Source organism: Chaetodon auriga, chromosome 2 (genome assembly GCF_051107435.1).
Source record: "Chaetodon auriga isolate fChaAug3 chromosome 2, fChaAug3.hap1, whole genome shotgun sequence".
NCBI classification, from domain to species: domain Eukaryota; kingdom Metazoa; phylum Chordata; class Actinopteri; order Chaetodontiformes; family Chaetodontidae; genus Chaetodon; species Chaetodon auriga.
In genome coordinates this window covers 30,403,120-30,418,866 of record NC_135075.1, presented here as the reverse complement: position 1 = coordinate 30,418,866, position 15,747 = coordinate 30,403,120, and positions in this window count along the sequence as shown.

The window sequence follows — 15,747 nt, the reverse complement described above, 5'->3', positions numbered from 1 at the left end:
TTGTTCAACAGAACTGTGTGAAAACTGACAGCAAGACGGGTGGAAATAAATCATATACAGTCAGAGGAGTGCGTGACGGTGCGTGTTCACTCATCTGTGCAGCTGATCTGCTGTTAACGAGGCCTCTACTGTAATTCATGTGGTCACAGAGGAGCCTACACGCCAACACCGCGGCACACCGGCATAAAGCGACAAAGAAAGGAAGAATTTAAGAGACAATTCATCACAGACAGACAACTTTATAAAGTATCCTGTAACTCAGCAACTCACAAAACTTGATTTTTGAAGGCAGTCTGGGGCTGATGTGCTGTCACCTCTAATCACTCATGCAGCTTTGGCTCTGGAGGACGGAGATACGATCCCAAAGAGGATAACGAGAAGACGTTAAAAACACCAGGTGGAAACACAAAGATCGGCTCGTTTATGAACCAGATGACGTGTTCGCACAACATCCCACTTTAACGCTGGCTGTAAATGAGGCGACAGAGACTGAGGTCGAAACATATCAACGGCTAAACGCATAAACTATGAAACAAAGATAACTAGTGTTTGTAGGTGGAGTAAAGCGTGTGTTTACTCCTGCATCCATCATCTGTCTTTGCATGAGTGTGTCCTGACGGTTCTCTGTTGCTATCTGATGCCAAGCCGCGAATCACTTGCTCAGGATGATTTATGTGGGTTAAACCCGCAGTGTCCATTTCTCATATCTTCAGCAGAAATCAATGTCTTCATGCTCTGACACTCACTCCAGCGTTGTGGAATGCAGAAAAGTCAGGTGGGCAAAACACCGAAGGGCTGTCGAGAAAATGAAGACAAAAGGGAGAAAGCGAGCGGGGGGAGCAGGTCGAATCGATGAATATTTGAATTTGTCAGTGAGTTATTTTCCTTCTCTGCTCTCATGTTTCACTTTGTCGTTCTCGTTCTTTAAACCTTTATTTGATCCGCTCACAGCCAGACGTGTAAAGCAGACGTGTTGTGTCCTATTTAACTCAGTTTCCCCGGCGCTCTCCTTATTTACATTGCATTCCTAGCTAAAAATAGTGGAGCAGTAAAACACCACCATCTGCTAAAAATAGTGGAGCAGTGAAACACCTCCATCTGCCCTCTGCCCATTCACTTCCACTGCAGGCAGTGTGAGTCCCACAGACAAAGAGCTGCTTATTTATGAACAATCATAAATATCCAGGACAAACAGCTTCTCAGACACACCGGGTGCGGCGTTCTCTGCAGGTCCGTAAAAATCGTGGCGCGTCTGCTGTTTTGAAGCCTGTTTCTAGAAGAAATTTGTCCACTTACGTACGTTACCGTGAACACCCAAGAGATTCTGATAGCAAGGTGAAGGATTAACAGCAGAACGTCAGCTTCATACATGGACAAAGTCTTCCATCAGAACTTTCAAATGTCCTCTAGACAAACCTCAGACTACAGCCCCCCCCCCCCGTCAGAGCCATCGGACCTTGCAAAAAAGTCTACATTTAAAAAGGTTTTTATGCTTCACTGAGGCGGTAATGATGAGGAGATGAGAACATCAGATCTGTGTGGAGCAACAAGCCTGAAACATCGTGTGGTTTTCCATCATTTCAGCTTTGATTGGACTCTTTTCAATCACATCATGTTGTTTTGTCCTTTTCTTCTCAGCACCGAGTGAAGAATTAGGACTCCAACTCTAATTTATCTTGATGCACCAAACTCCTAATCTTCAGCTAACAGTAGTATTTCGTTTTGCCCATTTTCTGGACATTTGGATGGAGACACCCGAACCTTGAGCCTCCTCCCACTGAGCAGGGGCTCTGCCAGTCCACAGCGGCTGTGGGGAAGACTCCAGGTTCAACCCAATGAAGGCTCTTGAACCTGACCGTGTATTTGGTCGTGTGCTCGTTTTGATCAGCTTGTAGATCATTTCCCCAATGGAGACAGTTGTCCCTGCATAACTCAAGACCACCACCATTCTCCCAGGGCCAAAAAAAGACTTTATTGACTACAAACCCCTAAAACCTACAGCAGTCATCACGAGGTCCCTCTTGTGTCCAGTCATGGGTCACTTTAAGACCATGCTTCCCACCTCGTTGGACCCCCTGTAGTTTGATTATTGCCCCAACTGCTTCCCAGATGACACCACAGCAGCTGTCCTTTGCCTGAACCGGACCCACCTGGACAAAAACGTGAGGACAATTCCTCCACATCAAACAAACAAGTCATGGTTTGAGTTTCTGTGGCTCCTTCTTGAGGATACATGTTGGTTTGGGTTAAAATTCCCACTTTGTTAAGGTGAAGGGATCCTCAGTGTCCTCTTGGTTAAGGTAACGCAGTGATCATGGTCACGGTTTAAAGAAACTAATGTTGAGTTTGAGTTGTTTTGACCTCCTCCCTGTTTGGACTTTGTGCCTCTATAACAACCAACTTCCCACTTAGATCCCAGCAGATGAAAGTCATTACTACTGTGGCTGCCAGTGGGCTAAACACATTTTTGGCCTTTGCGGAATCGACTTCAGTCAACCGTTCAGCACAATAATCCCACAGGAATTAAGCAAATTAGGAAGGTTTTGGATGCAGGTTTTCAGGCCTGCTGGCCCTCAATCCAGCAGATCCACGTTCCTTTGGAGGCAAAGAACCTCAAAATATCAGCTGAAGTGAACATCCCTCACCCGTCTCTGCGCTCTACAGGGACTACAGCGAATCCTGAGCAGCAGCATCTGGACCTGCGACAAGAGGGGAACTCTTCGGACCACAAGAGTCCTCAGCAGACAGCAACGGCTGGGAACTTGTTTTTCTCCTCCACAGAGGACATTTACTGCTCCACACTCGCCTGGACTGAAGCAGCGGCTCAGCTTAGTGTCTGCACATCACACAGCGTCGTTAACACTCTCACCTTTGAACAGGTATCTGCTGGACTCTACGCTTCACTCTCTTTGCCGCTCCTTGCATCTTGTACTTCCACTCACGCTGCTGTTTATGCAGAGTTTACACACTGCTGTGTTGTACTGTGCTGAAAAGAATTTCTTCTCGCTGTTTACAGGTTGACCCAAAAAAAAAAAATCTGCTTCACTTGGTTTGAACAATCCTGAAAGAAAAAGCACAAGGAAAGCCTTTTACCTTTCCCACTTGGCATAAGTCTTTCTTAAGTCTTTCTCTATCCATCTCTTTCTCTTTGCTGTCCTCCCAAAAGTAAAATCAGAGCCATCCATTCTATACAATTTATCCCTCTGTTCCTTTGGATTCCTCCTGGGGCAGATTTTCTGAGCGTGGAAGTCATCCAGAGCAGTCGACGGTCTGGGAGGCTAAGCTTGCTGTATCACTACTGCTGCTGTAACTAATTGCAGATAGACTGGCTATTGATTTGCTTCCAGACACGGAGCAGATGCTGGACTGCAGTTTTAGTAAAAGCAGGCTGCAAATCCACAAAAGAAGAGACGAATTTAGAGGCTTTTCATTTTTGAGGGGAGACGTATCCCGTTCTTTATTGCCTGTTTATGCTGCCAAACAGAAGAAGAACCGTCGAACAGTCTGAGCTTTTCAGGGCAAACTGAAGACAGCAGGACCATTGAAAGGTGGACAGAAATCTAAAAAAATCACATTCCCCACACGTTTGGGTTTCTTTGTTGCTGCTAAAATAGACGTATTGAACTCTCATGCTCCAGTACTTTGTCACTGCAGGTGTGTGATATTCTCAGCTCTGAGAAAAATCCAGTACCTTTTACTGTTAATATTCAGACGTGAGCGAACGCTCTGGACACAGAGTATGCAAAACAGTTTGGATTTGAAATGTAAACTCTGTTTGACAAGTGAGAATTACATATGTCCATTACACATAGCAATGCTTAAACAATGCCGAGAATAAAAAATGTAATTTAATCAAAGTTTAACACTTCAACATGCATATATGTTTATCTTCAGAGCACAGACTCCCCCGCCTGTAATGTACCACAAGCCTTTACTTCATTCCCATTTACATGAAGCAATACTGGACAGATAATTCAATGGTGTTTCCAGCAGCACACGCGGTGCTCACGCTTTAATTTACATCTTGATTTATGAGCTCCAGCAAGACAAAAAAAGAAGAGAGAGAGAGTAAGAGACAAATAACACAGCCCACACAGACCTCCTCTGAATAACTGAATGTACAATAGGCAAGAGTACATTAATGGGATTAGTCGGACAAACGCTTTGTGTTTGCATTTGCTCTCAGAAACGTTCCCGTGTCATTTAGTGTGATACGTACAGACGTGTCAGCTCGAAGGTTGAGTGGACGGGTGCAGAGGCCGCAGAGGGACCTCGTGCTGGGCGGTTACATTCAGCTACTCTCACCGCTGCTTTCCATCTGTTTGGTATCTGAAACTGTGAGAAGGCCGATAAGGTTTGTAACCCTCTGTAGGGAGAGGAGCAGATACGATGCTGTCGGCAGGAGAAGGATTTTACTGCAGCGGCCCGAGAAATAATTACATAAAGGGAAAGAGGAAGGAAGTGAGGGATAGAGAATGGAAATGGGATGGCTAATTTAATAGCACTGCAAACTCCAGTGTCCCTGTTAAATAAAGAGAGAGATAAAGAGGGTAAAAAGTGGCTTAGAGAGACAGAATATCTTCAAAGTGAATTACATGAAAGGCAGATATGGACCGTAGACACGAATGAGGTGAGCCTTACATTCAGGCACAAAAGGTTTTTGTTGAATTAGCTTGAAACCGAGCAAACCTCAGTCAGCGCCTCGTATGAACACTTTGGCTAACAGTTGAGTTCAGGAACTTGAAATCAGGTGCGATGACTGTATAATGTGAATGTTCGGGGTGTGATTTAAGGCTACAGGTAGCATTTTTGTTCTGTCCTCCACGCGCCTGCAGACCCCACCAGGTGCATTTCAGACCACCTGCTTGCAGGTTTGCTCACCTTTCGTTCCTTCTATTGTGGATGAGGAGGAGTTTAACGGTTTCTTTCAGGATGTGGTGGCACTTCTCTCAGTTCCTGTGTTTCATACATGTTTTCCCTGCCTGGTGTTTGTCTGAGCTGAGGTGGGCGTGGCTACCTGATCCCTCCTGCTGCCAGCCCACCTGCACACCTGAGGTTCATCAGCTAATCACCCCCTGCTGCATATAAAGCCCAGCCTTTGGCTCCAGTCTGCCAGATCGAATCTGTACTGATGTGGTGTTCAGTCTTAGCTCTTGCTCTCATTACCTGTGTTGTTCCAGGGGTTGTTTTCTCCTGACCTCATACCTGTGCTCCGTGTCTCAGCCACTCTCTGCTCGCTTGACTCGTTTTGCACATCCAAACTCTTTTAAACCGGTCAGTAAACCATCTCTTGTTCTGCTTTTTGGTCTTAGAATAACCCATTATGACTCCGTCGGATGCTTTGTAGGTGGAACGCAGATGTTAAGCATCCAGTGGAATTTTTCATAGAAATTTAAATAATAATCAAAACAAGACTCAGATATCAAAAAACAGAAGTCAAGTGTGTCACCTGATACATCTTTGATTCTTTCCAATATTTTCACTCACAACTGTTTGTAGAGAGTAAAAAGCTGTTAGAAAAGTAAGAAACGTCAACAAAACAGACGAGGGAACATTTGAGGAGGCTGAATGTTGGAGACATCTGCTCATCTTCTGTCCTCGAGGTGCTGAAGCAAATACAGCAGCCGTAAAACAATAAAGAAATGTAAAGGAAGGCAGGAGGGAGGAGGCACACCCGGCCAGAGGACGGAGGGAGAGCTGGAGGGAGAGATGGAGGAGGAGGACGGGGAATTAAATGAGTCTATAGCACAAATGCAGGGACGAGTGATGGGAGGACAAGGAGGCCACAGAGGGATGAGAAAATCAAAGGGAGAGGGAGGGAGGCAGAGAGGACGTCGATGCTTTCAGAGCACTATTTCTCTGTCCATTCAGTGTGAGGAGTATGTGACAGAGGAGGCGGGAGGAGAGGAGGGAGGACAACACCTCAGAGTGCTATTCTGCCGCCGTTAGTTCAGAGTGAGTGCCCTCGTAAAGAGACCGAGAGGCTGGGGGCCGTTTACGGTGCCAGCTTTTCTAGAAACAGATGTTTTACTGGATGAAGCGGCCGCTGCAGGGGGAGGGACAGGTAATAAAGCCAGACAGGAGCTCGAAGCCACAGAAGAAGAAAAGAGGAGGGAAGGCCGAGATAATGAGGCAGAGTTTACAGAAAGATGGAGGTGAAGGGAGCAACCTGAAACAAGCAACAGGCCGCTCCTGTTTCCAGTCCAAGGAGTTTCCATGAACTGACCCCAAAACACTTTGAAAGGTTTTATTTCTGTTTGCCTTCAGGACAAACTGGACTGACCAACAAACCGTTCTAGTTTTAGTAAGTTCATCATTTACTGCAGTGATTTGGAGTTAATGTAGAAACTGTGTGAAGCTGGGGGGGGGGTGTTCAGGTAATGTCAAGACATGAAGTACGATCCAGGAAGTCCAATTCAAGCCCCGTATTTTTGAGTTTGAAGGCTTATCAGGCGGCTGCACAGTGCAGAGGTTTCTAACGCTCTGAGACAGGATTTTAGATTAACTCTGAGAAATGAGGTGGCGCTCGCTCCACCTGTAACAGCACCAGTCGGCAGGTATTCAGCGCCGTTCATTTTACCAAGTGATCCAACTTCCTGGATGACTTTACGTCACCAAAAGTTGAGCCGTGTTGATTCATTTATTTATTGGTCCCCAGCTTCACTGACGGCCTGATTCAATGCAAATAAGTGAGGAGGCGACGTTTTTCCTTTGGAGAAACATGGAAAGTTAAGAGATCTACAAACAGTTCATCCTCTGAGGACCATGGATGTCCGAGGGCAGTCCATCCAATGAGACTTTATTGATCCCACATCGGGGAAATTCACTTGTTACAGCAGCAAGAATAAAAAGGAGAGGAAGAATAAAAAGGAGAGATAGAAAAAGAACAAATAGACAATAAAAACTACAAAATAAAACGAACTAAAGAGGCCGTGTGCGTTCTACACTAAAGATTTTCACAGAGGATTTTGAATAGCATGAGTGAATTATGGGTAATGAAATGTGTCCAGTAGAGACAGAGATATTCCACTCATAACCACAGCCTCACGGTGGCGCTGTGGATCATCAGAATCAGGTGAATTCGTCAGCTGGGCGCCATGAACATGACGTTTTCCTGGGCGAAGTTGTAGTGAGTTTGCAGGTTGTTTTCTAAATTTGGAGATCTTCTAAAACGGCAGCAGAGTCTGTTTTCGTCACCTTTGACTCGACGTTTGTCAGATCAGATCGGCCTTCAGTCAGACGTCGACTCTTATCTGCTGACTGTTCAATCAGACAAGCTTCTGAAAACAACAGGAAATGGTTTTAGGACTGTCTGGCTGCCATATTTTCCTCTTTTCAGTCCATCAATCCATCGATCCATCCCCTCCCTGTTTCCTCTGTCACTCCTCGGCGTCCCATATGCTGAGGTGAGAAGCCCTGTGTGGTGGCCTTTATTTATTTATGGCCCTCAATGAACCATTAAACTTCACACGTGAAGGTCTTGAACGAGCAGCAGAAAGCATGAGGCACGCCGGTTCACATCGTTGCACTGTTTGCTGAGCAGCTCTTCATGAAAACAGGCAGATTGGACTCACGAGGGACCGTCTGGTGGGACGGTTTTTGTTTTTTTTTTTACCAAATGAAGTCGCCGCTTTTGTGAAAACCGACGACGAAGACGTGCGGATGAATAAATGAGTTGGTTATTCTAATGCATACGTTTATTTTTTGCACGCAGTCACACACAAATGCACACAAATTATTAATTTGGCTGCAGAAATGGTGCCTCCTGACACCTGCCAGGTCCACTTAAACTCACTTCCATCTTTATGACTCCCCCGGCCGAGCCCCTCCCTCAAATCTGAGGCTCTAATGCCAGTTATTTACTGAACGGTGCCAGAGGGCTTTTCAGGCCCTGCAGGCTTAAATACAGTCAGTCCTGAAACATCAGTGCTGAGTTCAGTTTAATCGAACACTCTTAAATGTATGAATCCATCTTTATTAATCTTCAGTTTGACCTGGTCAGACCGTCAGCGGAGCGTCATCTTGATGTGAGGGTGAACTCTGGACCTCGCCGGGAGTGTTTGAGGAAAAAAGCTGATTATATTATTTTATGTGAGGAACACACACTGCGAGTTTTCCTGGATGTTGGGAGCTTCTGGCTGAATACACACTCGCTCTCATTATTCTCAAACATCTACACTTCATACTCTCTTTGTGTGCTGACCCGATTTTTCTTTACTCTGCCGTCTTTTGCAGAAACGCAGACTTTTAGCCCCCAAACACACTCTTCCCCCTCCCCGGTGAATGTGTGCATCTCATGTTAAAACCTGCTCTAAGTGGCTGCAGGTCGGCCTCGTCTCTGCTGAGCCTCTCTGAACATCCCTTATTAATGAGCCTCGCGGCCTGGGGAGGAAGCACATACTCACAACACCTAATGTACAGACGAGAGGGAGGTTAGAGGAGGACAGCGGGAAGAAAAGGACAGATGGGGGAAATAAATGGAGTGAACAGGACGGAGGGAGGCACAGAGAGACGAATGGAGGACAGAGATAGAGGAGTGTACAAAGGAGAAGACGCAGAGAGTAAAAGACAGGAAGAGGCATGACGGCGTGAAAGAGATGCAGCGTGACAGACGAGACGCGAACAGAAGGTGAATCCAAACATTTCTATGAAGCAGCTATTAGCTGAAGACTCACTGTACGTCCCACAGGTTGCAAGGCTGTCTCACCCTTGTATGTCGTCACGCCGCAAAGTGGATTAGACGGCAAAGCCAAACAAAACCCCCGCAGCGTGCACGCGAACGCCGCTCGGCACTAACAGGTATGAAAAGGTGTTTGGAAACGCAGCGAGCCCAAAGCTTAGTTATTTCAGCTCCACGGCGCTGATATCAGATGGACTGAGCCTGTACAGTCAGGCCAGATGGAGGAACGTGTTTTGGCGTGACATTGTTTTGCAGTGAGTCAGAAGGAGAAGAAAAGGAAAGTCTATCGAGCATCGGAGAGAAAGAGCCGCCACAAATCCCATCAGCTGGATTTTAATTATTTGAGATAAGAGGCCAGCAGCGTTTGTGGTCAACAAATGAAAGGCCCAGCACAAACCACAGCAGATAATTGTGCTGATTTGTGCTGTATTACAGTTGAAAAGATTGTTTTTGCAAGAAAAAACAGTTTTTAAAGCGCACCAGATTTATTATTCAGCCTCTGTCGTCCTGTCTCCAGACGTCCACAGCTTTTGTCTCTCAGCAGTTATTTCATCCAAAGTTTTGAAGTAACTTCAGTCTCAACCCAATTAATTGTATTCCCTCCTTTCTCCTGACTGTACGGCTCTCTCTACATGATTGTTTTATGGCCACAGTAATAATGAATGGACACTGAGGCCCTGACCTTCGTGCCCCTCGCTCCTGGACTGGAGCTGTGTCTGTTTTTTAATGACAGGAGGAGTTCGTTCAAGGTTAACCGAGTGTTGTGTTCGGCTCTGTCGCCGAGATTAGTCCGACAGGGAGAGACGAGCGGGCTGTTTGTGTAGATAATATTCAGGGTCGTGGACTCGTCAGAGGGGCACCGCACAGTCTGAACGTCCGAAATGTCACGCAGCTCCGTCTTCTGAGAGACAAAACTGACGCCGGCGCTTAGATTTGGTCCTTATTTAATGTCATTAATTCAGTGTGATTGTGTGAAGTGCTGTGGTCTCAGCAGTGAATGACGACGGGTCATACGTGGGTCGAATGTACAATGTGACTCATTTAGAGTCCTACAGTGTTTTTATCGTCCACCAGCCACCACCTGTTTCTCAGGTGCATCTGTGGATGGATCACAAGTTAAAGGGAGGGTGGAGAACAGGACAGCTACACGATTAGCATCAGTCACTTCTGTGGTTTGCAGAAAAGTCTTTATATGAATCTTAGAAAGAAAAAATAATGAACAATCTGTGGTTTCTGTAACACAAGTCATGATTTTGTAGGTTGTGGCTGAAGTTTCCTTTGAATCAGGTCCTGGAGGCTCCTTCAGGTACTGATGAACAAACAGCAGGTTGGTGAAGTCGCTCGGTGGCAGCGACTGATCGGCACATTTAAGAGAAACAGGAAAGATGTTTTGACTGAAAGAGAAGCGAAGAACACAAATGAAACCATGATGTGATTAAAGACAAAGATCGCCGGTTGATGACTAAAACAATCCGGCATGTTGTGCTGACATACAACGTTTTATTTCAGCCAACAGACGTGAGCTTTGTGCAGTTCATCGCTTCGTTTCTGCAGGAAATAAATACGTTCAGCTTCCTAAAAGCCACATGTGAGACGTCTGCCGTGCACCGTCTCATTGGACAGGATGAGACATTACAGCTCTCCCGGTCTCTCAGCCTATGACAGCGTCCCTCGGTGTCTCCCTTCTCTGTCTTTGTCTCCCTCTCCTTACACTGTCAGACTCATGGCAGCTATCCAGGGAGACGGCATTAAGGACAGTATCAGCTTCAAAGGCTCAGACTTAATAAGTGCTAGAATTCAGAATCAGGGCTGCGAATTAAACAATGAAACAGATAGAAGAAGTGTACATGTGGCTGAATTTGTTTTAAATTAATGAGAGCAGAGTGGAGTGAGAGAGGACGGAGGGTGGAGTGAGAGGACGGAGGGGGGAGGGTGGAGTGAGAGAGGATGGAGGGCGGAGGATGGAGTGAGAGGACGGAGGGTGGAGTGAGAAGACGGAGGGTGGAGGGTAGAGTGAGAGAGGATGGAGGGTGGAGGATGGAGTGAGAGGACGGAGGGTGGAGTGAGAGGACGGAGGGCGGAGGGTGGAGTGAGAGGATGGAGGGCGGAGTGAGAGGACGGAGGGGGGAGTGAGAGGACGGATGGCGGAGGGTGGAGTGAGAGAGGATGGAGGGCGGAGGATGGAGTGAGAGGACAGAGGGTGGAGGGTGGGGTGAGAGAGGACAGAGGGTGGAGTGAGAAGACGGAGGGTGGAGGGTAGAGTGAGAGAGGATGGAGGGCAGAGGATGGAGTGAGAGGACGGAGGGGGGAGGGTGGAGTGAGAGAGGATGGAGGGCGGAGGATGGAGTGAGAGGACAGAGGGTGGAGGGTGCAGGGTGGAGGGTGTCCTGATAAAAACTGTCTTTCTCTGAAGGAGAGCTCCAAGTCTCAGTTAGTCTCACTTCAAAGCAGGAAGTTTGTTTGGAATTTGCATCGACATGTTGTCGACATTCTGCGTATACCTTACAGACTCATGTATGTACATGTCTATAGATGAGAATGAGTCGTCTCTCTCCACCTTTGATCTTCTTCCTCCCTCCTCTTCGCTTCGTTTCAGAGGCTGAACCAGCTGAGACTCCGGAGAGGACGCTGCAGTCTGTCTCTGCTGCTTCGTGCTTTCAGGCCTCTCACCATCCTCTCGTGATGATGGTTCAACTGGTGGTCCATTTAGACATGATGTAAACGTGGTGAGGGTTGCGTGTCATCCATGTGCATATTAATGCTAATGCATCTATCTATAGAGCGTCCGCTTCCAGGACTTCCACGTCCATTCATCACTCAATATGTCCAGTGTTTATGTACCGCTGGAGGACATTCAGGTATTATCAGCAGGTCAGGCTGCAGGTCTGAGCTTCAGCGTGTCACCAGATGACACACGTGAACGGACATCTTCACATTTGTGTTGGGAAAAAGGATTCTCAGACATTTTCGCTCTGCTGGGCTTCTGTTTGTGTGTGAATGATACAAGATTTAAGAATAAAATCGGACTTTTATGGCTCAGTTGACCATAACTGTCATTGTTTATCAGCCAACATTAAAAATAACATGTTGAAGTACATGAGAGGATATTAGGAGGCGTCCATTCTCCGCAGAAACAAACATTTAAGTATTTAAAATCAACTTTTTTTAATCATTTGGCATTAGATAAAATCTAATCTTAGTCCAAACGTCATCCTTAAAAGTTGTAATTTGTTGCACAGCATCTCTTCAAGCAGGTAAAAGTGTTCCTGTCCTCTGCTGTGACAGCTCTAGAATGGACAAAATGTCCTCCAAGAGACACACCAGTCATTTTACATTATGCAGATGTCACTGGATCAATTGATCCTGATCAGGGACTGAAATTGTTGAAAAAATCATGGCGATCTGGTTTAAATGCCAGCGCGGCCTGGTTTGAATGGTCATCGTCGGAGCTCCATAGGTTATGCTAATCATGGTGGAAATGCCTGTAAGTGGGCGGGAACAGGCGGGTCAGGAAGGGGTTAAGAGGGGCTGTTATCTGCCATTTAAATGCCAGCATGGCTCACATTCCTCATCTTCCCTGCTTCCATAACGACGTCCCCGATGGCCGATTGCAAATTTATCCATTGTCTCTGTGTCCTGGGCCAGCTGAGCCAACTAATCAATTATAATCAGGTAACCAATCAGGGCACAGGTACACCAATTAGGGAGCGCCAGGGATCCTGGGAATATCAATTAGAAGACCTGATTTGGCTCTAATTTAGAGCAGCTGCTACTGGGCTCTCTGGGTGACAGCTAGTATTCCCCTTTCTAGGACTGTGGCGTCTGCACCTGACACACACACACACACACACACACACACACACACACACACACACACACACTGCAGGATAGTGTTTGCACAGAGTAGCGGTGCAGAACCACTCTGAGCTCCTGAGGACAAAGTCACATTCTAGCTCACACTGCTTCCTCCTCCTCCTCTTCGTCCTCCTCCTCTCCCGTCCTCTGCTCTCCTCTTGTTCTCTTGTTCAGTCTCTCCTCTTCCTCATCATCTCCTCCTCACTCATCTCTCAGTCCTTCCCACCTCAGAGCAGAGCAGTGGCAGCAGCAGACAATCAGACTGCTTGGAATAGAAAGTATGGAGCGTTACTTCATGTGTGCATTAAATATTCAAAGATCCTTTGGTAGGCTAGCGTGACTGTTAGCATTTTACTAGCGAAGACGTTGTGTTATGTTGCTACACTCACAGACTCATGATAAATCTCAAATTTAAGGCTAACTGATCTGTAACCCACAAACATCTCCCTGCGTGTTGCATTAGACATGAAGATGTGACCTAAACCTCCCCGAGTGAATGCAGCCTTTCCCACCTGTGTGTGTGTGTGTGTGTGTGTGTGTGTGTGTGTGTATGTGTGTGCGTGCGCGTGTGTGTTTAACTCACGACCATGTTCCTCTGGAGCCGCTCCATTGGTCCAGCCAGCCTGCTCCTTGATGTGGTTGTTCAGGATAAAATGTGTAAATCCAGTTTGTGGTGGGTCAAGCGGCCCGGCTGCTCTCAGCCTGACTAAATAAACGGCTGCTGAGACTCCGTCCGAGCACGTTGTTCATGGTGGAAATGTACTTTTCATTTGGAGAAATGTTGTGAACACGACATTTTTAGTGAATTTGTGGCTGTTTAAGAAGGATTCTAGTCAGAACGATCATTTGTAATATTAATAAACCACAGCATGAGAAGAAGCAGAAGCTCTGATGACTGCTTCGTAACAGATGAGGATCCTGCAAACACAGACAAGCAACAATGAAGGAAGTGATGCATGAAAGCATTTAAAACCTTAAGAGGACTGCAGAGGTTGGTGCTGGAACAAACAACAGAACAACAGCAGTTTTTTACATGTGAGCATGAAGAGGACGAGGAGGTTTGTAATAAATGAAAGTGGAAACGTGCACGTGTTGCTACGAGCCAAATCTTACTTCACCTCACTTCAGCCACTTTAGCCTCACTAATGGAGAGTAGATGCAGGGTGCTATAATGGTTACCAGCACGACAGGCTGGCCTAGAGCCACTTTACCTCTCCTTGACTTTATTATGCCTAATGGTTCTGGCCGGGCTTGTATATGCTGTCGATAAGTCCCTAATGAATCCCTACTGGTAGCTATTAGCCAGTAGCTTGTGCGAGCTTCAGGTCTGTATTTGACTTTCCGATGTTGGAGTCAGTGAGGAGCTGTTTGTTGAGAGTCCTCGGCGCCCGGACAAAGATAATCAGCTCGTAAAGATAACCTCCATCAGCTCATGTTAGACGGCGCCGCTCCACCGCGTCTGCTGGAGTGACGGCAAACAGTCCTCAGCGTGTGGACTGCAGCGCTTCAGCCAGCTCGCCGTGCGTCGTGCCGCGGTCGCAGCCAGATGCTTCTTATTTCTCAGATTAAGAATCACAAGCTTCTGAAACACAAAGCGTCACTGAAGATGAAACCAGCAGCTGCTCAGCCTCTGACTCCTGACGAAGAGGCAGCGCTTACATGATGTAAAGAATATTCTGGATCCATGAATACTGTGGAGTAATGAAGCATTTCTACAAGTTGTATTGGTACTTGATGTGTGTGTGTGTGTGTGTGTATGTGTATGTGTATGTGTGTGTGTGTGTGTGCGTGTGTGCGTGTGTGCGTGTGTGTGTGTGTGTGTGTGTGTGTGTGTCCAGGCATCTTTGGGCGTCCACAGAATCATTTGAAAGTCTCACATTATGGTGCACTGAAGCTCTTGAGGGGTTTTCACCTGATGCATTTGTCAGCCATTCGCCGTGTAGCCGCTCCTGATTGGTTATCTCGAGGCTCCGTCCTGCTGCCAGCTAAAAGCTATTTCTGCTAAGATATTATTAGTCTCTGATCTCGCTGCTGCTCATGTGCACATCAACACACACAAACACTCAGTGATAAGTCACTTGGACTCTCAGCCAGCTACTTGCACACGCACACACACACACACACACACACACACACACACACACACACACACACAGATAGCTTTATTTGGTCTTCCTGCTCGCCGCTGATAATCAGGGGGCAGATAATTCTGCAGGAGCCTTTATTAGCTTCACGCTGATAGCCTCTTGAAAGCAAGGCTGCCACCGAACGACAACAGTGACACAAACAATATGACCTTTATACTCAAAAACACATCTCATCTCAGAGTCGCTCTCATTTTCTGCGCTTGTTGTTGTGCTCTGCTGCTGCAGTGTGGGAGGAAAGGCTGTTTTCTTACACGGATGAGCTTCTATTAAAATGCTTCGGCTCTTTGGTGCAGTTCTGCAGACCCTCCGTGGGCAGAGCAAGGCACCAACACTCCCAGGGTCAGAGGTTTGATTCCCAGCGGGACGACCCCCGCCGAGCATCTGAGAACTTCAGATGTGAAATTAGCCTCCGATAAATGCAAAGCAGTGTGTGCTCTGTTATTTACAGTCTTCATCATTCTGTCACCACACGTGTAATTACATTTTCACATCATGTTTAGTTCTTGGCTCTGTGTTTGTTGGATACAAACATTTAATTCTTCGCATCAGACCGAGCTTAAAACAAGAAAACCCACTGGACTGAAGTTCAGCTCCGCGGTCAAGCAGTTTGCATATAAAGTGACAAAAACACATTAGCACAGATGATTACAGCTCATGGACGCCGTATTCTTTCTTCAGCTTACCGAAATGTGACTATTTAGTAGAACTGTGCTGCAGAACCTGCGGCTAAAATTCAGCTGTCATGAAATCCATTGAGACAGACTGAAACACATCATAACAACAAAGTAATTAACAATGAGTGCCTCACCATGTACACTGTCTACCACATCTCATATAAAACACAGTCAATGAATCCGTCTCTTCAACCCTAAAATGAATAAATAAATACCATTACTAATATATATATATATATATACTAAAAGATCCAATAAAAAGGCTCAAACTTCTGGAAGGCACAGAAAGGTGACAGAAATGTTCTCCTCCTCGCTGTCGGTTGTTGTGTTTCCAGTCAGCAGGCAGAGAGTCAGAGGTCCCATGATGCCTTTCTGTCTCTTCACGGGTCAA